Source organism: Zonotrichia albicollis, chromosome 20, assembly GCF_047830755.1.
Source record: "Zonotrichia albicollis isolate bZonAlb1 chromosome 20, bZonAlb1.hap1, whole genome shotgun sequence".
Taxonomy (NCBI): Eukaryota; Metazoa; Chordata; class Aves; order Passeriformes; family Passerellidae; genus Zonotrichia; species Zonotrichia albicollis.
Genome location: NC_133838.1, coordinates 4,126,193 through 4,150,098, shown reverse-complemented (window position 1 = coordinate 4,150,098; position 23,906 = coordinate 4,126,193). Strand labels below are relative to the sequence as shown.

Sequence of the window (23,906 nt, the reverse complement as noted above, 5' to 3'; positions counted from 1 at the left end):
GCTTCAGGAGCCACTTGGCTCCAAAAGGAGAGGCAGCAGAACTAGGGAGTTCTGATGCAGGTAGAAGAATTACTGCTGTGTTTTAGCTGGAGCTTGGCCACCTCTGTGTGACTCCAGCAATGGCAAACTTAAGGACAATGAATTAGCTTTGCATCCTGTTGGGTTTATGGGTTGCATTTCCTCCTTTATCATAGTGACCATCCTAAGAAGTTTTGCCTCCTTTCATGGTACGCCCATTCTCTCCCTTTTCTTTCTACCTCCTCACATATTCTTTTGTCCTCCATTTTCTCCAGGCCAAGACCCAGCTGCAGAAGCAAAAAGAATTCTGAAAATGCAGGTAGGTACAGGGCATGTCTGTCCTAAAATGACCATTGTAGTCTTGACTCAGAGTTGACATTTGGAAAGCTGGGTTATCAAAATTTCTTTAAATTCATTTCAGTTCTTTGGTGAGCTCAGTGGACTCTCCCAGAGCCCAGTCTCTGGAAATGTTCTCTGGTGGCACAGTGAAAATTCCTCCAGTGTGAAGTGTTGAGTGGTACCTGGGGGCCCCTGAAATGCAGCGCTGGAAGAGGATACGTTCCTCTCCATCCTGCTCATTCTTTTTATCTCCCTGCAGCCTTTCTAGTGTCACAATTAGTAGGATAAAGAAGGCATTTAGCATGAAATGAGAAATGTTCCCACTCCTTCCTCCTGCTTATGAAGCAGAAAACCTTTCATTGGGGCAGTTTCTGAGCGGAACCCTTTGAGATGTGAAGGAGATTCATGGACATTGCCTGGTATTGTATAGGCAGAAATAGGGAAACCACCTCTGACAGCATGTCCTTATAAATTTTCCAGTTAGGGAGAAAGAGCCTTCCAAAGGGATGCATCCTACGCAGGGCGTGAGTTTGTCATCCTGTGACAGCACAAGCCCAAAGCCACCTATGGCAGGTTCAGAGTGACAAATCTCTTCCCTGGCTCTCTCTGCTTGTGTCAGTGTTGCAGGCTGAGGCTGGGGCAGGAGATGCCTTCTGCCTTGTCCCTGTCCCTGCCTTGCCTGATCCCTGAGAAGTGGAATTGTGCCAGACAAAATGCAGTCTCTGGTGCATCTGGGTCAGGCAGTGCTTTCAAGTTGAAAGGCTCAATGACGCTGTTGTTGTTCCTTTGGCATCTCTGGGTGTGTAATGATAGGAGAGATGAGACTTGGAGAAATAATTCTGCTGATGCAGAACAAGGGATCAGATCCCCTGGTCCCTTTGGGGATCAGGGTTAGTTCTGCCAAATCCTGGCTATGGCCCCTTTGGAATGACTCTTTAATTACTGATATGAAGCTGGAATGCTTAATGCGGCTAGGGAATAGTACTGCTCAGTAAGTAAGGTGACATTTTTTCTGGACTAATTCTGTACTGGAAATGACTTAACTCATTAAACCTTACCTGTCTCACTTTTATTACTGACTACAGCATTCTACAGGATGAAGAAATCCAGGTTTAAGACACTCATCCTGCTTGGCTGCCATATGATTTTATTCTCTGTGCAGCCATGTAAAGAACTAGTTCTCTTAATTCTAACTGCTTTGTTGGAGAATATTTAAAAATTACCTACCCTCTGCTATTTCCATTAGGAATATTTTGAATTGACAGTATTAGCCAAGATCAGAAATGTTTTGAGGCAGGTCATGTTTATGTTGTGTTTGGGTGTCTCTGCTGAAAAGACAGCAGGGAATAAACCCCTGGAACAAGTTTGGCGTATCTGTAGCACCGTAGAGCAAACTTGGAACTTTGGGATGAGCACTTTGTTCCCTACCAATACAGGCTCACAGAATACTGGGTACATCTAATGCAGAAAGCAAATCATCTTTTTTATCTAAAACGTGGTGCCACTGTTTGTGTCCCAGCACTTTGTTTGATGTGAAGAGAATTAAACAAAATCCCACACCAACAAGCTGCAACCTAGAACTGAGTAGGAATTACAGAAATAAAGGCCCTGAAAAGTAGCTTTGGAAAGGGTCTCCTTCCTATGTTATAGGTAAAAGTTAAGTTAAATAAGGGTATAGTTCAATTATATTGTATTAATTATGTTAATTGTATTATGTTAAAGGAGGGGCGGGGCTTATTACAATGTGGTAGGAGAAGGATCCAGGGTTTGGTGGAACAGTGGTCTAGTGGGGCAAGGCGAGGTCAAAGCTGGATTGGATGGAAGATCTGACCAATCATTCGAAGCCCTGTAGAAACGACTGGTCCAGAATAAATGGTGTTTAAGACCAATGAGAAGCCTGGAAATGGACCAATCATCATGCGGATCCAAAATGGATCAATCCTGGACTCAAAAGGGGCTAAAAATGGGGGGGGGTGTTCAGTTGGGTCAGGGTTCTTCTTTTTGGCTACTTGTTTGGTTTTTTTTTGGGGGACAGCCCAGTGCACTTGGGGTTAGTGTACTGTTCTGTTTTTGGCTTGCTGTGTGGGTGCCTGGGCTTATCCTGGGTACTCCGTTCCTTGTAGCTATTTTAATAAACAAGAACCTCTTTTTCTGGAGAAAGTTTGGTCTTGTTCATATTCATAACACCTAGACAGTGTGAAACGCTCAGGCCTGGCCCGTCTGGGCTTAGTGCTGGCTGCCCTTGGCAAGGGAATGGAAGGGGATGGAGTTGGGGTGGGGTTTTGCAGCCATGGAAACGAGAGAACCATGGTGAGCATGTCACAAAGGGGCAGCCCCATGCTGGGCTGGTGCAGGTTGTGCTGGACACGGCCCCAGTGGCAGCAGACACGTCTGGATCTGCCTCTCTGTGCTGAGTGACAGCGATTGGAGTAACCCGGCCTTGCGCAAAGACTGGGACCAAGCTCCCAGCGCTGACTGCTGTGAGAGCATTCCTAAACTCAAACCCAGACACTTCTGCCAGGCAGAAGCACGGGTTCAAACATGGGTTTTACTGGAAAAGGAAAGACAACTGAAGGAAAAGGTGAGGATAGAAAGGAGATGGAAGGCCAGAGCCAAATGGAAAAAAATCCCCCCAGGTTTCAAAGAAAACTGGTCCATGGTGGTCAATGCTGACTCTGTGTCAGAGTAGGTGGCTGACAGCTACAGATGATCCTGCAAGGATGCCCTGAGGCATCACAACATTCTATCATTAGTTTCTCATTTTTGACAGTAGCCAAATCACTCCTACTGTCAGCCAGGACAGGGACTGTGGCCATAACTGACTACAGGTTGGACATGGTCGTGAGATGCAAATTCTGTTGTTTTCTTTGCCATCAATTTTGGGTCTCATTACAGATAAATTTCCCATTCTTCCTCTGCTTGCTGATAGGATCTGAGCCTGAGGGTGGGATTACGGTGCTACAGATACGCCAATAAGGCCTGCCTGCTTGATTGGAGATCTTTGTGGTTTGCAGAAATAACATCACAACTCTGAGAGTTTTCCTGTGGATTCACAGGCCAGCCTCAAGAGGGAATCTTTTTTCCCCTTTTTATCATTGGAGGCTTCCAGCTTTCCCTTCAAACTTGCTACCTCAATACTGCTAAGAGGAATTAAATGCAGGCTAGTTCCATGAGAAATAAAACCAAATAAATTTTCTCAATAATTAAAAATATTCCCCTTGAGCACCACACCCATTAGATGTGTTGATGATAAAGGTGGGAGTTCACCTAACTGACTTCTCTCCTTATGAGCATGGCTCAGCCTCACACAGAGGTGAGGGGGGAGCTGGGCCAATCTCTGCTGGGAGGAAGGGTCTTGTGGCAGCCCAGAGAGGCTGTGCACATTGCCAGGGAACAGCTGTGCCCTGCATGTGCCCCTGCACTGAGCTGTGCTGCTGCCAGTGCCCCTGGAGCTGTGGGGCTGCTGAGCTGTGGGGCAGGCAGAGGAGCAGGAGGGTGCATGTGCAGCTGAGCCATTCCTGGAGAGCACAGGGCTCTGGGCTCCCTGCTGTCCCAGGGCAGCCCAGAGGCCAGGCTGTGCCTGTGCCAGCTCTGGGCAAGTGGCTCAGGGTTGTGCCCTGGCCTGCCTCAGTGTCTGCCAGCAGGAGCATGTTTCCCTGTGCAGCTGTTTAGAAGTTTGCAGGAAATGTGTCCCAGGAAATATGGAGCTTCAGATGCTTTAGGTTTGCATTGTGGCCTCTGTTCTATTTTGTGTCTCCACTTTGCAGGCCTGACTGGCTACCCTCTTGCCAAGAGGTTTTCCCTGGCAAGTTCCTCTGTGCTCCTTCCCTCCAAGCCGTTGCCTCCCATTCCGAAGAGCTCTCCTCCTACCAAGCCAAGCCCAACATGCAGCAGAGAGCAGGAGAATGGGGAAAATGGCACCGGCTGGGATGAGGAGAGGAGAAAAAAACAGGAGGTGAGTTCAGAGGGAAAAGGATATAAGGTAAGGAGACCAAGCAAAGTCCTGTGTGGCAAATGTTCAGTTTATGTGCTGTTGGCAGAGCTCGGAGAGCTTTTCCCTGTCAGGAACTGACCCTTTCAGTGAAGTTTGAACAGGTTCTGGTTTGTCTCTTTATCTGGGCCAGAAATGATGGGATACTGAGGATGAGTGAGCACCTGCCCCTGCTGCCTCCAGCCCCATTCCTGGCCATGGCATGGGGGCCCTGGAGCACCTTGGGCAGACAGAGAGCTTGCAGAGATCAGCAGGGCAGGGGAGCTCTGCTGAACTTCCTCAGTGCCAGGGAGCCTGAGATGATGGATGTGTAGGAGCTGGAGAGCAGCCAGCATGCTGAAAGCTCAGCACCACCTGGGCTCAAAGGCTGCTGGGGAAGTGTAGAAGGGAAGGGCAGCAGCAGAAGAAATGAGGGGCTTGAGAAAAGCAGGTTTTGACATCCTGCAGAATGGCTTTGTGGGGTCTTGGCTGGAGATCAGCACTGGCTGTGAGACAGCTTAGGGGCAGGGAGAGAACAGTGATCTAAAGCCCCTGCCATGCCATCCAAAAGGGCAGTGGAGGCAGTGGCACACCAGAACATCCTGATGTCAAACATGTGAATGCCAGCTGGGAATGCAGCTACACTTGCAGAGGAGTGAGCATGAGGGCAGAGGTGGCAAATGTGTGACATGGTCTCTCCCTCACCACTTCGTGTTCCCTTCCCCATCCTGGGCCAAGCTGGACGATCCGTTTGACATTTCCTGGCAGGTCCCAGTTAAATGCATGGCTAAATGTCTTGAGGCATGAATGGGGGCAAGGCTGGATGCTTGATCTGATCACTATGTTCTACTCTTTCCAGACTTCCTTGCTGTATTCCAGGGGTGAGGATATGAAGAAGGGGTCACTGAGACCACCTCTGATCCCCCCCATACGCAGGGCAGTGAGTCCCCCTCTTGGCAGTGCTGCAGGGTCCCTGCCAAGCTCTCCTCAGCTGGAATTCCAGGAATCCCAGGAGATGAGGTAAGTCAAGGTGTTTGCTGCTGCAGTTCAGCTGTTCAGCTCTCTCTTCGCATCTCGTGGGATCATTTTGCCCAGTCAGGTGTCCCATGTATTTAGGCAAACCTGTGTGTATTCTCCATTTTGGCCATCTATGATGATCCAGCACAAATGATGATCCAGCACAATGTCAAAGGCAACACCAATGTCCTAAGAGCAGAGGTGGTGGTGGGGAAGAGGAGGCAGGGCTTCAAAGCACCTCAAGATGGGTCCTCTGGTGGGCTTGGCTATTGAATTCCTCTGTAATTGTTGTGGTGACATTTGGGGACTGTACTGCCTGGGATAGGGTCCTGCAGGTCTTTGTTATCCTTGGGCAAATACTGGCTACTGGAGAGGTGTCTGCAAATTCAGGTGCTACTTCTGTAAACATCAGGTGTAACTTCACTGTGCCTGTGGCTCCACAATGAAATAAGATGCCAGATAAATTTTGCAGAATAGATGTAAAATCTGATGTATAATCCGATTGGTATTTAATATTTTGATCTGGGCTTAAGATCAACGAGGGAAAGGTGCTATGGAAGAGGCATAGGACTGTACCTGATGGAAAAATATTGGCTTGGATATGCAAAAGAAAATGAAGCTATTACCGTTATGCAAGAGCTAACAATAAAGAGGGAGTCACAGAAGTGTCATGCCAGTTGCGAATCTTTAGTGGGGCTTTTAAGGTGTGATCTGAACATCCTTCCCTAGCAGCTGAGTTGGAAACCAGTCTTTGTTTTCTTGAAAGAGCCAGCAGGTGTAATATCATTCTCAGGAGACAGCAGTGCTCTGACCACATGTAGCACGAGGCTGTCACTAGGGTAAGGCACAAGCAGGCAAAGTCAAGCTTTGGCAGCTGTACAAAAGTAGCTGCCCTCCAGAGTCATGATGCAGCTCAGCAGCTCTTGCTGCTTCAGAGAGGCTTCAGGAGCCACTTGGCTCCAAAAGGAGAGGCAGCAGAACTAGGGAGTTCTGATGCAGGTAGAAGAATTACTGCTGTGTTTTAGCTGGAGCTTGGCCACCTCTGTGTGACTCCAGCAATGGCAAACTTAAGGACAATGAATTAGCTTTGCATCCTGTTGGGTTTATGGGTTGCATTTCCTCCTTTATCATAGTGACCATCCTAAGAAGTTTTGCCTCCTTTCATGGTACGCCCATTCTCTCCCTTTTCTTTCTACCTCCTCACATATTCTTTTGTCCTCCATTTTCTCCAGGCCAAGACCCAGCTGCAGAAGCAAAAAGAATTCTGAAAATGCAGGTAGGTACAGGGCATGTCTGTCCTAAAATGACCATTGTAGTCTTGACTCAGAGTTGACATTTGGAAAGCTGGGTTATCAAAATTTCTTTAAATTCATTTCAGTTCTTTGGTGAGCTCAGTGGACTCTCCCAGAGCCCAGTCTCTGGAAATGTTCTCTGGTGGCACAGTGAAAATTCCTCCAGTGTGAAGTGTTGAGTGGTACCTGGGGGCCCCTGAAATGCAGCGCTGGAAGAGGATACGTTCCTCTCCATCCTGCTCATTCTTTTTATCTCCCTGCAGCCTTTCTAGTGTCACAATTAGTAGGATAAAGAAGGCATTTAGCATGAAATGAGAAATGTTCCCACTCCTTCCTCCTGCTTATGAAGCAGAAAACCTTTCATTGGGGCAGTTTCTGAGCGGAACCCTTTGAGATGTGAAGGAGATTCATGGACATTGCCTGGTATTGTATAGGCAGAAATAGGGAAACCACCTCTGACAGCATGTCCTTATAAATTTTCCAGTTAGGGAGAAAGAGCCTTCCAAAGGGATGCATCCTACGCAGGGCGTGAGTTTGTCATCCTGTGACAGCACAAGCCCAAAGCCACCTATGGCAGGTTCAGAGTGACAAATCTCTTCCCTGGCTCTCTCTGCTTGTGTCAGTGTTGCAGGCTGAGGCTGGGGCAGGAGATGCCTTCTGCCTTGTCCCTGTCCCTGCCTTGCCTGATCCCTGAGAAGTGGAATTGTGCCAGACAAAATGCAGTCTCTGGTGCATCTGGGTCAGGCAGTGCTTTCAAGTTGAAAGGCTCAATGACGCTGTTGTTGTTCCTTTGGCATCTCTGGGTGTGTAATGATAGGAGAGATGAGACTTGGAGAAATAATTCTGCTGATGCAGAACAAGGGATCAGATCCCCTGGTCCCTTTGGGGATCAGGGTTAGTTCTGCCAAATCCTGGCTATGGCCCCTTTGGAATGACTCTTTAATTACTGATATGAAGCTGGAATGCTTAATGCGGCTAGGGAATAGTACTGCTCAGTAAGTAAGGTGACATTTTTTCTGGACTAATTCTGTACTGGAAATGACTTAACTCATTAAACCTTACCTGTCTCACTTTTATTACTGACTACAGCATTCTACAGGATGAAGAAATCCAGGTTTAAGACACTCATCCTGCTTGGCTGCCATATGATTTTATTCTCTGTGCAGCCATGTAAAGAACTAGTTCTCTTAATTCTAACTGCTTTGTTGGAGAATATTTAAAAATTACCTACCCTCTGCTATTTCCATTAGGAATATTTTGAATTGACAGTATTAGCCAAGATCAGAAATGTTTTGAGGCAGGTCATGTTTATGTTGTGTTTGGGTGTCTCTGCTGAAAAGACAGCAGGGAATAAACCCCTGGAACAAGTTTGGCGTATCTGTAGCACCGTAGAGCAAACTTGGAACTTTGGGATGAGCACTTTGTTCCCTACCAATACAGGCTCACAGAATACTGGGTACATCTAATGCAGAAAGCAAATCATCTTTTTTATCTAAAACGTGGTGCCACTGTTTGTGTCCCAGCACTTTGTTTGATGTGAAGAGAATTAAACAAAATCCCACACCAACAAGCTGCAACCTAGAACTGAGTAGGAATTACAGAAATAAAGGCCCTGAAAAGTAGCTTTGGAAAGGGTCTCCTTCCTATGTTATAGGTAAAAGTTAAGTTAAATAAGGGTATAGTTCAATTATATTGTATTAATTATGTTAATTGTATTATGTTAAAGGAGGGGCGGGGCTTATTACAATGTGGTAGGAGAAGGATCCAGGGTTTGGTGGAACAGTGGTCTAGTGGGGCAAGGCGAGGTCAAAGCTGGATTGGATGGAAGATCTGACCAATCATTCGAAGCCCTGTAGAAACGACTGGTCCAGAATGAATGGTGTTTAAGACCAATGAGAAGCCTGGAAATGGACCAATCATCATGCGGATCCAAAATGGATCAATCCTGGACTCAAAAGGGGCTAAAAATGGGGGGGGTGTTCAGTTGGGTCAGGGTTCTTCTTTTTGGCTACTTGTTTGGTTTTTTTTTTGGGGACAGCCCAGTGCACTTGGGGTTAGTGTACTGTTCTGTTTTTGGCTTGCTGTGTGGGTGCCTGGGCTTATCCTGGGTACTCCGTTCCTTGTAGCTATTTTAATAAACAAGAACCTCTTTTTCTGGAGAAAGTTTGGTCTTGTTCATATTCATAACACCTAGACAGTGTGAAACGCTCAGGCCTGGCCCGTCTGGGCTTAGTGCTGGCTGCCCTTGGCAAGGGAATGGAAGGGGATGGAGTTGGGGTGGGGTTTTGCAGCCATGGAAACGAGAGAACCATGGTGAGCATGTCACAAAGGGGCAGCCCCACGCTGGGCTGGTGCAGGTTGTGCTGGACACGGCCCCAGTGGCAGCAGACACGTCTGGATCTGCCTCTCTGTGCTGAGTGACAGCGATTGGAGTAACCCGGCCTTGCGCAAAGACTGGGACCAAGCTCCCAGCGCTGACTGCTGTGAGAGCATTCCTAAACTCAAACCCAGACACTTCTGCCAGGCAGAAGCACGGGTTCAAACATGGGTTTTACTGGAAAAGGAAAGACAACTGAAGGAAAAGGTGAGGATAGAAAGGAGATGGAAGGCCAGAGCCAAATGGAAAAAAATCCCCCCAGGTTTCAAAGAAAACTGGTCCATGGTGGTCAATGCTGACTCTGTGTCAGAGTAGGTGGCTGACAGCTACAGATGATCCTGCAAGGATGCCCTGAGGCATCACAACATTCTATCATTAGTTTCTCATTTTTGACAGTAGCCAAATCACTCCTACTGTCAGCCAGGACAGGGACTGTGGCCATAACTGACTACAGGTTGGACATGGTCGTGAGATGCAAATTCTGTTGTTTTCTTTGCCATCAATTTTGGGTCTCATTACAGATAAATTTCCCATTCTTCCTCTGCTTGCTGATAGGATCTGAGCCTGAGGGTGGGATTACGGTGCTACAGATACGCCAATAAGGCCTGCCTGCTTGATTGGAGATCTTTGTGGTTTGCAGAAATAACATCACAACTCTGAGAGTTTTCCTGTGGATTCACAGGCCAGCCTCAAGAGGGAATCTTTTTTCCCCTTTTTATCATTGGAGGCTTCCAGCTTTCCCTTCAAACTTGCTACCTCAATACTGCTAAGAGGAATTAAATGCAGGCTAGTTCCATGAGAAATAAAACCAAATAAATTTTCTCAATAATTAAAAATATTCCCCTTGAGCACCACACCCATTAGATGTGTTGATGATAAAGGTGGGAGTTCACCTAACTGACTTCTCTCCTTATGAGCATGGCTCAGCCTCACACAGAGGTGAGGGGGGAGCTGGGCCAATCTCTGCTGGGAGGAAGGGTCTTGTGGCAGCCCAGAGAGGCTGTGCACATTGCCAGGGAACAGCTGTGCCCTGCATGTGCCCCTTCACTGAGCTGTGCTGCTGCCAGTGCCCCTGGAGCTGTGGGGCTGCTGAGCTGTGGGGCAGGCAGAGGAGCAGGAGGGTGCATGTGCAGCTGAGCCATTCCTGGAGAGCACAGGGCTCTGGGCTCCCTGCTGTCCCAGGGCAGCCCAGAGGCCAGGCTGTGCCTGTGCCAGCTCTGGGCAAGTGGCTCAGGGTTGTGCCCTGGCCTGCCTCAGTGTCTGCCAGCAGGAGCATGTTTCCCTGTGCAGCTGTTTAGAAGTTTGCAGGAAATGTGTCCCAGGAAATATGGAGCTTCAGATGCTTTAGGTTTGCATTGTGGCCTCTGTTCTATTTTGTGTCTCCACTTTGCAGGCCTGACTGGCTACCCTCTTGCCAAGAGGTTTTCCCTGGCAAGTTCCTCTGTGCTCCTTCCCTCCAAGCCGTTGCCTCCCATTCCGAAGAGCTCTCCTCCTACCAAGCCAAGCCCAACATGCAGCAGAGAGCAGGAGAATGGGGAAAATGGCACCGGCTGGGATGAGGAGAGGAGAAAAAAACAGGAGGTGAGTTCAGAGGGAAAAGGATATAAGGTAAGGAGACCAAGCAAAGTCCTGTGTGGCAAATGTTCAGTTTATGTGCTGTTGGCAGAGCTCGGAGAGCTTTTCCCTGTCAGGAACTGACCCTTTCAGTGAAGTTTGAACAGGTTCTGGTTTGTCTCTTTATCTGGGCCAGAAATGATGGGATACTGAGGATGAGTGAGCACCTGCCCCTGCTGCCTCCAGCCCCATTCCTGGCCATGGCATGGGGGCCCTGGAGCACCTTGGGCAGACAGAGAGCTTGCAGAGATCAGCAGGGCAGGGGAGCTCTGCTGAACTTCCTCAATGCCAGGGAGCCTGAGATGATGGATGTGTAGGAGCTGGAGAGCAGCCAGCATGCTGAAAGCTCAGCACCACCTGGGCTCAAAGGCTGCTGGGGAAGTGTAGAAGGGAAGGGCAGCAGCAGAAGAAATGAGGGGCTTGAGAAAAGCAGGTTTTGACATCCTGCAGAATGGCTTTGTGGGGTCTTGGCTGGAGATCAGCACTGGCTGTGAGACAGCTTAGGGGCAGGGATAGAACAGTGATCTAAAGCCCCTGCCATGCCATCCAAAAGGGCAGTGGAGGCAGTGGCACACCAGAACATCCTGATGTCAAACATGTGAATGCCAGCTGGGAATGCAGCTACACTTGCAGAGGAGTGAGCATGAGGGCAGAGGTGGCAAATGTGTGACATTTGTCACATGTCTTGAGGCATGAATGGGGGCAAGGCTGGATGCTTGATCTGATCACTATGTTCTACTCTTTCCAGACTTCCTTGCTGTATTCCAGGGGTGAGGATATGAAGAAGGGGTCACTGAGACCACCTCTGATCCCCCCCATACGCAGGGCAGTGAGTCCCCCTCTTGGCAGTGCTGCAGGGTCCCTGCCAAGCTCTCCTCAGCTGGAATTCCAGGAATCCCAGGAGATGAGGTAAGTCAAGGTGTTTGCTGCTGCAGTTCAGCTGTTCAGCTCTCTCTTCGCATCTCGTGGGATCATTTTGCCCAGTCAGGTGTCCCATGTATTTAGGCAAACCTGTGTGTATTCTCCATTTTGGCCATCTATGATGATCCAGCACAAATGATGATCCAGCACAATGTCAAAGGCAACACCAATGTCCTAAGAGCAGAGGTGGTGGTGGGGAAGAGGAGGCAGGGCTTCAAAGCACCTCAAGATGGGTCCTCTGGTGGGCTTGGCTATTGAATTCCTCTGTAATTGTTGTGGTGACATTTGGGGACTGTACTGCCTGGGATAGGGTCCTGCAGGTCTTTGTTATCCTTGGGCAAATACTGGCTACTGGAGAGGTGTCTGCAAATTCAGGTGCTACTTCTGTAAACATCAGGTGTAACTTCACTGTGCCTGTGGCTCCACAATGAAATAAGATGCCAGATAAATTTTGCAGAATAGATGTAAAATCTGATGTATAATCCGATTGGTATTTAATATTTTGATCTGGGCTTAAGATCAACGAGGGAAAGGTGCTATGGAAGAGGCATAGGACTGTACCTGATGGAAAAATATTGGCTTGGATATGCAAAAGAAAATGAAGCTATTACCATTATGCAAGAGCTAACAATAAAGAGGGAGTCACAGAAGTGTCATGCCAGTTGCGAATCTTTAGTGGGGCTTTTAAGGTGTGATCTGAACATCCTTCCCTAGCAGCTGAGTTGGAAACCAGTCTTTGTTTTCTTGAAAGAGCCAGCAGGTGTAATATCATTCTCAGGAGACAGCAGTGCTCTGACCACATGTAGCACGAGGCTGTCACTAGGGTAAGGCACAAGCAGGCAAAGTCAAGCTTTGGCAGCTGTACAAAAGTAGCTGCCCTCCAGAGTCATGATGCAGCTCAGCAGCTCTTGCTGCTTCAGAGAGGCTTCAGGAGCCACTTGGCTCCAAAAGGAGAGGCAGCAGAACTAGGGAGTTCTGATGCAGGTAGAAGAATTACTGCTGTGTTTTAGCTGGAGCTTGGCCACCTCTGTGTGACTCCAGCAATGGCAAACTTAAGGACAATGAATTAGCTTTGCATCCTGTTGGGTTTATGGGTTGCATTTCCTCCTTTATCATAGTGACCATCCTAAGAAGTTTTGCCTCCTTTCATGGTACGCCCATTCTCTCCCTTTTCTTTCTACCTCCTCACATATTCTTTTGTCCTCCATTTTCTCCAGGCCAAGACCCAGCTGCAGAAGCAAAAAGAATTCTGAAAATGCAGGTAGGTACAGGGCATGTCTGTCCTAAAATGACCATTGTAGTCTTGACTCAGAGTTGACATTTGGAAAGCTGGGTTATCAAAATTTCTTTAAATTCATTTCAGTTCTTTGGTGGGCTCAGTGGACTCTCCCAGAGCCCAGTCTCTGGAAATGTTCTCTGGTGGCACAGTGAAAATTCCTCCAGTGTGAAGTGTTGAGTGGTACCTGGGGGCCCCTGAAATGCAGCGCTGGAAGAGGATACGTTCCTCTCCATCCTGCTCATTCTTTTTATCTCCCTGCAGCCTTTCTAGTGTCACAATTAGTAGGATAAAGAAGGCATTTAGCATGAAATGAGAAATGTTCCCACTCCTTCCTCCTGCTTATGAAGCAGAAAACCTTTCATTGGGGCAGTTTCTGAGCGGAACCCTTTGAGATGTGAAGGAGATTCATGGACATTGCCTGGTATTGTATAGGCAGAAATAGGGAAACCACCTCTGACAGCATGTCCTTATAAATTTTCCGGTTAGGGAGAAAGAGCCTTCCAAAGGGATGCATCCTACGCAGGGCGTGAGTTTGTCATCCTGTGACAGCACAAGCCCAAAGCCACCTATGGCAGGTTCAGAGTGACAAATCTCTTCCCTGGCTCTCTCTGCCTGTGTCAGTGTTGCAGGCTGAGGCTGGGGCAGGAGATGCCTTCTGCCTTGTCCCTGTCCCTGCCTTGCCTGATCCCTGAGAAGTGGAATTGTGCCAGACAAAATGCAGTCTCTGGTGCATCTGGGTCAGGCAGTGCTTTCAAGTTGAAAGGCTCAATGACGCTGTTGTTGTTCCTTTGGCATCTCTGGGTGTGTAATGATAGGAGAGATGAGACTTGGAGAAATAATTCTGCTGATGCAGAACAAGGGATCAGATCCCCTGGTCCCTTTGGGGATCAGGGTTAGTTCTGCCAAATCCTGGCTATGGCCCCTTTGGAATGACTCTTTAATTACTGATATGAAGCTGGAATGCTTAATGCGGCTAGGGAATAGTACTGCTCAGTAAGTAAGGTGACATTTTTTCTGGACTAATTCTGTACTGGAAATGACTTAACTCATTAAACCTTACCTGTCTCACTTTTATTACTGACTACAGCATTCTACAGGATGAAGAAATCCAGGTTTAAGACACTCATCCTGCTTGGCTGCCATATGATTTTATTCTCTGTGCAGCCATGTAAAGAACTAGTTCTCTTAATTCTAACTGCTTTGTTGGAGAATATTTAAAAATTACCTACCCTCTGCTATTTCCATTAGGAATATTTTGAATTGACAGTATTAGCCAAGATCAGAAATGTTTTGAGGCAGGTCATGTTTATGTTGTGTTTGGGTGTCTCTGCTGAAAAGACAGCAGGGAATAAACCCCTGGAACAAGTAAATAGAGCAAACTTGGAACTTTGGGATGAGCACTTTGTTCCCTACCAATACAGGCTCACAGAATACTGGGTACATCTAATGCAGAAAGCAAATCATCTTTTTTATCTAAAACGTGGTGCCACTGTTTGTGTCTCAGCACTTTTTTTGTTGTAAAGAGTAATGTAAAAATCTCAAAAATGCAAAACCCGACCTGGAATTGAGTGGGGCCTACAGAAACAAAGGGCTTGAAAATTACTTTTGAAAACAATTACTTCCTTGCTAGTGTCAGATTCTAGAGAGCACTGTGAGTTTCCAATTGTTTGGAAGGAAAGGGATCCTGTAGTAGTAGGGAGGCAACGGGCACCACATGAACTAGTAGAGCCTTTCTCTCTTGGCTTGCCAGCTCCATATTGTCCAGAGAAATGAAACTGATGCTCGTTGTATGAAAAATGAAAAACAAAGCAATCTTCTCAGTAACTAAAATACACTTTGAATTCCTCACCCATTAGATGGGTTGATTGTACAGGCATGCATTCAATTAACTCACTTCTTCTCTTGTACCTGAATGTCAGCTTCTTCTGAGCCTACAGCAAAAAGGCAGAGGAAGAAGGGAAAGAGCTCTTGGTACAAGACAGGAGCTGGGATGCCTCTGTTCCCAAGGAAATGGGCTGAGCTGTTGGGCTTGGAGCCTCCTGTGCTGGAGCCCGGCCTTGGGAATGGAGGTCTGGGCTCGCGGGTGGCTCAGGGGCCTTGGCCCAGGAGCCCCAGCAGAGCCGCGGGGCAGCGCTAGCCCCAGGGGCACTGCAGGGAGGACAAGGACAGAGGGCAGGGGGAGCTGGGCTGCTGGCTGGCACGAGGAAGGGTCTTGTGGCAGCCCAGAGAGGCTGTGCACATTGCCAGGGAACAGCTGTGCCCTGCATGTGCCCCTACAATGAGCTGTGCTGCTGCCAGTGCCCCTGGAGCTGTGGGGCTGCTGAGCTGTGGGGCAGGCAGAGGAGCAGGAGGGTGCATGTGCAGCTGAGCCATTCCTGGGGAGCACAGGGCTCGGGGCTCCCTGCTGTCCCAGGGCAGCCCAGAGGCCAGGCTGTGCCTGTGCCACCTCTGGGCAAGTGGCTCAGGGTTTTGCCCTGGCCTGCCTCAGTGTCTGCCAGCCAGGAGCATGTTTCCCTGTGCAGCTTTATAGACATTTCCAGGAAATGTGTCCCGTGAAATATGGAGCTTCAGATGCTTTAGATTGCATCTCTGCCTCTGTTACATTTTGTATGTCCATTTTGCTGGCCTGACTGACAGCAGTGGTCCCAAGGAGGTTACCTTGGGATCTGTAGTTTCCCTGCCAACATCCCAAATTCTTTTACCTTCCAAGGCCCTCCTTTCACAGAGTTGCTATCTAAGTCTCCTTTTTTATTATTATGCTGACCATTCTGCAGGGGCAAAAAATCCTGATTTAAGACATTGCTTTTTTTCTACTGCATTGCCACTTAATTTATCCTCTGTGAAGCTGTTGTATAGAATTGCAACTAGAAAATCAGCCTTTAGTTAGCCTGGCCTGAAAGTGGCCCAATCTCATACAGTTTAGAATGAAAATCCTTGGGGAAAATGAAATATCTAGTGTCAAGAACACAGTTCACACTTGGGTAACACTCCTGCACTCCTGCAATGCTCAGATTTTCTTTGAATGTCCTCTGAAATATTCCAACAAAGAGAAGACAATGTTGGTCTAAATGCATCCAGGTATTAGAACCTGGGGCTTCTTTCAGGAACTGGAAAGATGATGTTTACTACAATCAGCATAATAAGGGCAGATAAGAATCTCTGTCAAGAGCAATCATCATCTCTGCCCTTCTCTATCACACACAGAGGCTCTCCAGCATGCAGGGGCTGGGGCCTTCATCAAGCAGCAGGTTTCAGTCTGCTGGCCAACAGAGTCAAGTCATGTCTGCTGCCAGTAGCCCATCCCTTGGGAGAGGGTCTAGGCATTGTACCTTGCTGCTCTCAATCCCAATCTCTGTGTCTTGAGAGCTCTGCACTCTGGAACCTGTCTTGCCTGTTGCCCAGCATTGTGTTTTTGGGGACTTGAAGTCTGTCAGAGGTATACAGGAACCTTTGCTTCCATTTCCAGGCCTCCCACTGAGCCAGGCCAAGGAGACAGATCATCCCACCAGTCCTGGTCCTACGAGGGACAAAGAGCTGAGGGATGCCTTTGGAAAGGTAAGGGATAAGGACAGGCATGAGTGAACTTCCTTTCCAGTGGCTGTTTAGTGCTTGGCCCAAAATGTCACTGAAAATCATCATCTTCCACTCTTGGGGAATGGGGATTCCCTTGGGAATACATTGGACAGCTACAGAACCATTGCTTGGCTATTTCCAGTGGTGCCAAGATTCTTGGTTTGGAGATGGTGCTAAGGTCATGTCAGAAGCATTCTTTATGTGCAAAGGCTGTTTTAGAGAAGTTCTAAATGACAGAGCAAGCTACACATCAGTGAATGTGGGCAAAGTGCATCCTTGGAAGCAGAGAGGCAAAGATTCTAATGTTGGGTGCAAGCAAGGCTGCAAAAGAAAATGGGAGAGGTTGATTTTTCCTGGTTACCTTTTGGCTGTATCTCACAGCCCTCTCATTCTCAAGTTTTCTGCTCATGAACATCAATGCTTCTGCAACTTGTTTTCACATGACTCCTCCTTTTGGTCTCCTGATCTCAGAGACCAAGTCCTTCAGAGTCCTTCAGAGCTGAGTCCTTCAGAAGCCAGGAAGTGAGAAACAGCTGCAATTCCTGGCCATGAGTGTTAAGCAACAGCTCATTAGCCCTCCTTGCTGGGTATTGCACATGGTTTTTATTCTCCTGCCATGGCCTGTAGGAACTGAACTGCCTGCTCCCTAGCCATGTCAGCTCTTCCTCTGCCTTGGAGCACTCCTATGACTTTCATGCTTCAAGCAGGGCTTCCTGACATTGATTGCAGTTGCAGCAGTGTAAGGTTGTGGCACTAAAGTGTTCCACCTCACTGTGTGTAATTGCCAAGGTGAGGACAGGAGACATTCCTGTGAAACTGTTGGAATGTGGATGGAGCTGCATTGAAGCCTAGGGCACTCTGTGGACTCTGTGCTCCTGATGAGATGTTGTGTGTGGTTTGTGTATTTCTGCTTACAGTCTATGATGTATTTCCATTGCACCCAGATCCGTGCTGCTTTGTGCATGTTGGCTCAAAAGAACTTGGGGCGGAAGGACGCAGAGCTTTTGGAGAGATGAAGAAAAGGAGACAAAGGAAAACATCATTGCCACCTATTCCTGAGACAGTCAAGCGTGGGCATGCAGCTGAAGCAAGTAAGTAGTGGCTACACTTGTGGTGGTCCTTTTTGACCACTTGCTTGCCCTTTGCACAGTGTTGCAGTCAGACTGGGGAGCTGTTCAGCTTGCATCTGAGTGGAAGCTTGCTTGGGATTTAATTCTGTTTCCCAAAGAAAAATACAGAGGCATGAAGTGTCTTGCCCACGGCCTCACTGAGTCAGTAACAGAATATCAGCTTCCCTCCTTCACCTCTAAAGTCTTTCAGAGAAGAAAATTCTGTCTTGCAAAGTACACTGGGGCTTCAGACTCTCTCCTGGAGAGCAGCCTCCAGGAAAGGGGAGTCCAAAAGAATGCTTTTCAACCAGGCTGCAGCCTGGAAGAAACAAAATTCAGCTCCTTGTAATGAAAACACCAGAGATCCTTCTGCCACTCCCTGCTGAGGAGCTGGCACTGTAGGGCTGTGCTGAAGCCCCAGCCAGGGCTTCTGTTGCAGCCCCAGGAGCAGCAGCAGAAGTTGTGGATCCTGAGTGGATCCCGGCTGAGGGGCTCTGCCTGCAGGGCTGTGAGCGCTGCCCGAGGGCGGCAGCGGGGCCCTGAGGAGGCAGCACTCAGCCCAAGGGCAGCATGCAGGGTTATCTGCACTTTCCTTTGGCAACTGCCCCGCCAGCCTCTGGAACAGGAGAACAAAGGCAAAGCAATGCTGGGTTTCCTTGTTTCTTAGGGGAAGCATCACTGCAATTTGGTTTTAAGCTAGAATAAGGTAGATTTAGATTAGACATAAGGGAGAATTTTTTTTATGATGAAGGGGATGAAAAGCTGGAAGGTTTTCCCAGAGAAACTGTTGTTGGTCCATCCTTGAAGGTGTTCAAGGCCAGCTTACATGGGGCTCTGAGGAACCTGATCAGGATGAAGATGTCCCTTCTCACAGGGGTTGGACTAGATGATGTTTAAAGGTGCCTTCCTACCCAAACTCTTCTAAGATTCTGTGATCATTGTCCCATGTTAGTGTTATACTTGATATAAAGTGGTATTGCATTGTTATACTTGAAGTTCTTTGGGGTAACAAGCAGATGTTACCCAGCTCCAGCAAGTTTTCTGATCCTTTCCATTGTCACCCTGTCCAGCACTCTCCCCTTACAAGCTCCTCTTTGGTCCCTGCAGCCGTTAGCCTACCACCTATTGATGGCACAGCTTCTAGAGGGCATAGAAAACACCCTGGTAGTGCCTTGAAGGAGAAGGTCTTGAGGAAGCAGGACAACGTGCCCTTACTGCCCAATTCACCCATCATCCATGGGGATGGCAGCTTCCCATGCAGCTCCTCAGGTAAGCCTGCTCCATGGCAGCTTTTCCCACTTGGGTTTTTCCTTGCACAAGGAGCACAAACTGCCTCCTGCCTCAGCCAGCACTGCTGGGATCTTGGCTCCATAGTCTGTCCTGAGAATGAACAGCAAATCTACTTTTGAGTTACTCCAGCTTGGACGTACTGGAGCAGTTGGTTCTTAGAGATCCATTGGAAAGTTGAACTGAATAAAGTCGTGGTAAAGGCCTAAGCTCTGGCTTTTGCCCATCCTAAGAGTCCAAACTACAGCACTGCTGCCAGGAGGCAGCTGTGAGTGCAGGAATGAGCTGCAGGGCAGTCTGCTGCTGTGCTCACTGTGCTCCTATGAGAACCACCACGATCAGTTGTTCACTCACCATCTGGGCCCTGTGCTGGTGCTGCTGTCCAGTTCTGCAGCCAGCTGTTCTGCTCTCCAGCAAGGGCTGTCTCTGCAGGGCAGTCAGTGGCTTGGTGCAGTCGTGCTGCTGCTGCTTCCAGAAGTGCCCAATGGCTCCTCACTGCAGCCACCCCACAGCCTGCAGTGCCAAGAGGGAACAAGCAGTGCCTCCTGTGTCAGCCAGCAAATACAGCACCCCTGTGCAGCAGATGGCAGCCAGGAGGGGCTGCCTGCTCCTCCCAGGCTGTTTGCTGCCTGCAGCAAATGGACAGCAGAGAGTCCCTAGTGGCTCTTGTCCCTCCTTTGTGGGTAGCCCTTGCCTGTGCTGTGATCCCAAGTAGGGTGAGATAAGAAGAAGGGAGCTAGGAGTGATACTTGAATGCTCTTCTCTAGTGATACTACTTCCATGTTCAGAATTGACCAGAACTAGCCTGTACTGGTTTAGGGCAAATTTGTTAAAGAATCTGCAAAGGAGGGCCCCTCCAGAAAGCGAAACCCACACGGCCCCTCCCCCCAACCGGTTCGGGAAAAAATTCCTCGGAGAGAGGTGGAAAGAACCTGTTTATTTGACTGGCCCCGCACCCCCCAGCACACAAAATGAACAATACCCGATGACACCGCTCTGAGAAAGATGGCAAAATCAGAAAGTCTCTTTCGGGGGGGGTGGTTGCTCTGTTCTCAGTCCCTCCGGCACTGGGGCAGCTGCTGCAGCCGAACCTTCGGTGTTCCCGGGTCCCAGTCCGAAGCAGGTTCGAGATGGTCACAGAAACAGGAGAGGAGAAATAGTCCAGGAAGCAATGTGGACTGTTTAGCTAGAACTAGCTAATAAGCAGAGGCAGAAAGCAGAGCAGAAGCAATAGCAGAAAAAGAGAGCAAGCAAAAGCAGCAAGCTGAAGCTGGAAGTGAAAAAAACAGCCTTATGTACCGCTTTCCTCTGTGTCCCTGATAAGAGAAACCCAAACAAAACTTCCACTCTTCAGAGCCGGTCTTAAAGGCACAGAACAGATGAATGGGGATATACAAGCATCATAACGTCACCCCAGGACATAGCCTGACGTGGCTCTCCATTCACAGTGAATCTAGATGTGTGTGTCTACATCACTGGTGTCAGTGGCTGAGGTACCTCAGTGACATCCAGATTAGCTCCCCTCTGAATATTTTTGAAGTTGTCATTCCTCCATACTTTGTGAGAACATGCAAGGTAGCACAAAAACCCTACAGAGTCCAGAGCAGTTCATCTAGATTCTGTGCAATATTTATACTCCATCCTTATAAACATGTCAAATGTTTTAATCTACACGTTAGAAAATGAGCTTTTGAGTGCACAACATGAAATTTTTGATTGACAGTGCTTTTGATGACAAATGGGTTTCATAAGGAATGCATTTATCACCAGATTTTTCTCATACCTTGTAAAATTTTTTTCCTTACAGAAAAATTCAATTAAGGCAAGCCCAGGTCAACTGATTAACACAGAGAGTGCATCTGCCAACAACGTGGATCTGTATTTGCATATTTTTATCCTCAGAGTACATTTGGAAGGCTTTTTTATCAACTGTCTAGTCTGAAAAATTGCATTTTTACACAAGAGAAAGCTTAGAAACTGCTGAGTTTACAAACATGTCCATTAGATGGCAAATAAATTTCACCTCAGCATCCTTGAAATACAGGCAGTGTGTACCTCTGAAAAAAGTTCATGATGCTTGGAAAGAGCAAAATCCATAAAGTACTCCTTCCCAATAGCAGGCTAAAATGTGTGTGCACTCAGCTGCCTCTGTCTAGAATATTTGCAGTCAATGGGAACAGAGGCGCTCTCAGGTGGGAAGGGTCAGGTGTGGCTGTTCCCTGGCAGCTGCTCCGTGGGGATTGAACTGGGCCCAGCAGGGCTGGGTTGTTCACTCTTGGCTTGGTGCTGTCTCCAGGCAGCTGCAGGGCTCTCCCCAGGGAGCTGCAGAGTGCCCCTGTCCTCAGGCTGGGGGCAATCAGGGCGCTGAGACAAGAGGGGCACCTGAGGGGTTCCCTCGTGGGCAGCCAGTGCTGCTGGTCAGCGCTGCCTCGCAGGGAGCGGGAGCTCTGTGGCTACAGGAACTGCCGCTGGCTGTGGCACCTGTGGCACTGGGGAGCTGGCACTGCGAGGCAATTGTCAGCTTCAGCCTGGAGCTGGGCCTGGCTGGGGGAGGCTGGGAGCAAGCAAGAAGCCCCAGGAGCCAGAGAGCAGGGAAGCCTCTGAGCCAGTGCCAGTTTGTGCCACACGGAGCCCTGGCTGGGAGATGGGGCTGAGGCCGCTCCATGGCGGGGCCTTGCCCGGGGCTGCAGCGCCCATGGCCAACCCTCTCCTCACAGTGACCTCGCAGACGGCCCCTGGGGCCAGGCGCCGAGAGGAGCCACTCCGTGGGCGTGGGCAGAAGGACAGAGCCTCTGCAGACCCTCAGCAGTCCTTGCAGGAGGCACTCTCCTTTCTGGGCAGCGATGACTGGTAAGAAAGGCCCCGTTCCCTCTGTGACCTCTCAGTGTTAAGGTCGGTCAGAAGCGTGTCTTGCTTGTGCCTCGGAGCCCCGAGAGCCCAGAGGGCCAAAGGGCACTGGTGAAACCACTCCAGAGTAGAGAGAGGATGAAGATTGGAGAGCAGCCTTTTCTTGGCCTTTCTCTGCAGCAGTGCTGCAGCTGCAGCAGCTCTGTGCTGTTTCCTTGCTTTGCCTGCTGCTCCATGGAGCTGCAAAGGAAACCTTGAGGGAAGAGAGAAAGCTCTGGAAGGAGTTGATTTGCTGGCTAAAGGCAAATCAGGCAGAAGGCAAATCAGGCAGAAGCAGGATGGCAGAAGTTTTGAGTGTAGAGATTTGGGTGCCTTGGGCCACCGGCCCAGTGGGACTGAGTAGGATCCTCTCTGCTCCCACTGCTGACAGCAATGGCAGGTGACAGGGTCTCCCCATGACCTCCTGCATGGCAGTTCCAGAAGCAGTTCCAGGGAACTCCTTTTTCTGAGAAATGGACTGAGCTGTGCTTTCAAGTTCCTCAGCCTGCCATTACTCCTGAAGGGCTCAATGGCAGAAGAGAAGGAAGAAGAAAGGAAATCCTCTAGGTATTTTGCACTTTTGGAATTCAACTTCTTCCTACTCACTGCTTCATATGGACCTGAGATGTTTTGCCAATACTCACCATGTGTCCCAAAATTATACACAGCCAGAGGTGATAACCGTACAAATGTTAGCTGATATTGGTTTTCTTTTTGATGGCTTTTTGGTCACTCTCTGCTGGATGCTTCATTCACACAGGGGCAAGGAATCCATTCCCACTGGGATAAGCATGAAAAATCTGCCACGATGCATCTCCTTGTGCAGTCACCTTTGCTTTGCCCTTTCTCTTCTGCTTTCTCTTCCCCATTTCTCTTTGGTGTCTTGTGAGGTGCAGAGAGCTTCTGCAGGTGTGGGGGGTCCGGATGACACTCAGGTTGCCCATGGGATTGGTCACCAGCCCTGGGCTGGAGCCCTGATGCCTCACAGACCTTCCTGTGGCTGATGGCCTGCACAAAGCAAGTGCTCAGAGACAGAGTTGTTTGCACCTTTTAAATATCCTGTTGCTGTTGTGGGGGTTGTTTTAGGTAGGGGTTTTTGGGAAAAGCCAGAGTTTCCACAGCTGTTGCCCAGGGGTGGAATCTCCTAGGACATCCTGCTGGCTTTTTTGGGGAATGTGTGATGTGGAGTGGAGGGGGTGACAGAGAGGCCTAGATTGTAGAGTGGAAACTCAGCTCCAGAGTGGCAGTGCAGACTCTCCCTGCTGAATGCCTGCTGGGGCTGACAAAGAAGGAAAATGCCCCAATAACAGCCCGGTGGCACTGTGTCTCAGGGACAGGTACAGGGAGGTGACAACAAACAGCAGCACGGCCCGGTCTCACAGCTTCTTGGAAGCAGTGACAGAGGGGCCTCATGTGCCAGAGATTTCAGAAAGACTGTCTTCTGAAATGGCCACTCTGAAACCCCTCTCTTTGCCTCTTGGGTTTGTGTATGCTTTTGACAGCCAACACATCCTGGGGCAACGCGTTCCACAATTTCATTAAGCAATCCATAAAAAGCACCTCCCATTGTTCAACTGAGCTGCCAGCCTGGTCATTTCAGAGGGTGCTGCCTTGGTGGAGAGAAAAATCAATCTTCTGCCTTTCAGGGAGCTGAAGGAGAAGGGACTTTTCACCATCCAACACCTGGCTGGGTCCCATTCAGAGGTCCTGCTTTGTCGACTTCGTGAGGTTTGCTTGGCAGTTACCAGCGAGGTGAGAACATTGTTCTGAATTGCCCCCATACTTCATACATGGTGTGTAGAGTAGGTATGTGCTTGCTCATCTCCAGGTGTGCTCAGGGTCTGCCTTCATTTCTAGTTTTAGACCTGATATTTCCAATGTCTGTCAGCTATCTGTAGGATCTGTGGGTACATGCAGCTGTATTTACTGGCAGGTCGGGTATCTGACACTCATCTTTGAGTGTGGTGCCCTTATAATGCAATGTGCAAATGCAGAAACTGAGACACTAATGATGTTGTTTGCCAGAGTCCCAGTCTCTGCCCAAGTTGTAATTCAACACTGTAAATTATTCTGCAGAACTGAACCTGTGTTTTCTGTTTCCTGGCTGAGTGCTTCAACTGCTGGTGTTGCTTTTTTGAACAGGAGCACATGATTCTTTTGTCTTTATGACTTGTGCATTTATTATTTGAAAGCAGCTCTTAATTTAATTTTCTAGTAAAATGGC

The 23,906-nt window shown here is 48.7% G+C and overlaps 1 protein-coding gene across 1 annotated transcript in view; it reads right to left on the bottom strand.

The window, feature by feature from the left end:
- Positions 1-23,906, bottom strand: part of LOC141731341 (uncharacterized) — a 412,011-nt gene that overhangs the window by 39,923 nt on the left and 348,182 nt on the right. The gene's annotated exons all lie outside the window — the stretch shown is intronic.